Genomic DNA, 2,508 nt, shown 5'->3' with positions numbered 1-2,508 from the left:
TGCCCCAACGGTTGCCCCAACGGTTGCCCCAACGGTTGCCCCAACCACCGGGTAGAAGAAGAAGAAGAAGAACTAGTAGAGGGTTGCCCACTGAACATTGTGACAGAGTTCTGTACACATTCATTTATTTACTCCTTCAACCTGTATTTTTTTTTTTTTAATTTCTACATTTTTAAGTTTGTCACACACTCTACTTGGCATAATATATCGGTTGAACTGCACAGGTGGTTTTTTTTTCAAAGGTATACAAATGTAGTTTTTTAAAAATCATGCCAGATGTTCCAGGCATTTTCATTGTGATGAAATGTGCGTTTATTTATTGTTTTGCAGTGACATGTCGCGGAATTTATTTTGCTTCACCCAGCCTTGCCTGTGGTTCAGACCACACGGCGTGCAATGTTTCTTTTTTTTCTCTCCGTTGTTCTGTACAGTTGGTTTGTTTTTTCCCTCACAAAAGTCTGCTGCTTCTCACCTTTTCCTCTTCTTTTGACGTGTTCCTTTTGGAACTACTCTTTCTGCTTACGACTCTAAATGCATACGACTTGACACAGGTCTCAATCCGTCATGTCAAACACGTGTCTCTTTTGTTCTTTCCTTTGCTTGTCTTATCCTAGTTTTCTCCGTTTGTGAGGCAGCGTGGTGGAATCAGGCTCTCGTCAAAATAATCAAAGAGAAGAAACTTGCATTTTTCAGCAGGTTTGTGAATTTTTATCAAATTTTTTTATGGCTCTACACCATTTATGCCCATAAAAGAATTCGTTTCTGAGAGGAATTTTCTGAAAAACGTTGATTAAAGGCACAAAAAATGTAAATTTTCAGTTACCACGGACTCTTACTCTAAGGAAATAACTAATCTTTGGCGGTCATTTTCTCACTAATTATACCCCTAAAAACAGGTGACCCCCACCTCCTTCTTTCGTAAATATCTCGACTTGTACTCAAGATAAATGGATATTATTTTCATCTGAATAAAGACATGTGAACAAACGTTAAGCTGATACCAATAACTCTACATGCCCAAAAATTGACGAGAGCCTGATTCCTCCACGCTGCCTCACATTTTCTTTCTCTTCTGACTAGGTTAATCGGTTCCTGGGGGATTCCTTGCTTTTTAGCCACATGTGAGGTCCACTAGGTCGTCTTGTAACGTGTTTGTCTGGTTTCTTTCGATGGACACTGTATACTCCCCATTCTTTCATTCATTTACTTCTTCAGTCTGTCACTTTCATATTCATACGTATGCAGTCGTTCTGTTTCGCACATCTTACTGTACCGCTCCTATAACCCTCATCCTCCCCCACTCCCCGTTCGCCGAGGTACATATCATCTACCTTTTACCTTCATGATAAAAATGACCTATTCTATAAAGTCCCTCTTAAAGATGACCCTGTCAACTGGTCTGTCATTCATGATATGAGTCCATTTGAACAGTTAGCCCTCTAACTAAAAAAATTAATTCTTAAGACTTTTAATCCCCCAACATTCAATCAGCCATCCATTTCGGATACTACTCAAACATTTCTCACAACTGCTTATTATTATCTTCTCATCTGTCTACTTGTCTATCTATCCAGTCATCTGACTATTCATCCGCATGCCTAGTTATCTTTTTTATCCATCCATCTGCCTAACCATTCCTCTTTTAGTCCATCTATCCAGTCATCCTTGTATTCACTCATCTGTCAAGGTGTCAGCTTTATACTGTTCCATCTGTCGAGTAGCGTATCTATTCGTCCATCTTTCGAAAGATCCATCTATTCATCAATCTATCGATCCAATGAATCTATTCATCCATCTGCCCAGCCATCTTTCTATCCCTAGATCGATGGGCCCCGGTGTGTTGTTTTGTTGCCTATCCACAGTCAATTCAACGTGCCAGTTACTTGCTCATAATTCCACACACACGCAACACTTTCTCTGCTCTACCATCGCGTCTATTCTCTCAATCCTCCAACACGTCTTTACATCTTTATTTCCTTTCCTTCACCATTTTGCTCACCAACTCTACAATAATTACGCATCTACCTATTTTTTAAATTAATCTTCATGTTTTCTTGTATTCAGTTATTCATAACCTTGCAATGTTGAAATTTATCTGATTCGCTTATTCTTTTGCTCATTTTCTTTCCTTCACGCAGTCATTCCTAAGCAGCTCCTATACTCCCTATTCTCACCATGTACTTAACGTCTATTTCTCTCAACAAAGTTGACATCGCTTTTTCCTTACTAAAAGTACATATTATTATCTGAACAGGGTGTTGTTGGCCCGCCCCCTTCATGAATAATCATGATTGATGGCCGGAGTATCTGAAGATCATCAGCTACAATCCCACAACTCCTCTGTCCTCTGACCTCCATGTGACTCCACTGTTACACCTACCTCTTTATTCATTTTTTCAGTCTTCGTGTATCTTGCTCTCGTTGTGCTCTCTTTCTCTGTATATCTATCTTTCTCTTCGTCTCTTTGTTCCCCCACACTCTCCCTCTCTCTTCCTCTCTCTCTCTCTC

The sequence above is a fragment of the Aplysia californica genome, unplaced genomic scaffold (assembly GCF_000002075.1).
Source record: "Aplysia californica isolate F4 #8 unplaced genomic scaffold, AplCal3.0 scaffold00107, whole genome shotgun sequence".
NCBI classification, from domain to species: Eukaryota; Metazoa; Mollusca; class Gastropoda; order Aplysiida; family Aplysiidae; genus Aplysia; species Aplysia californica.
This window is presented reverse-complemented; position numbering follows the sequence as displayed.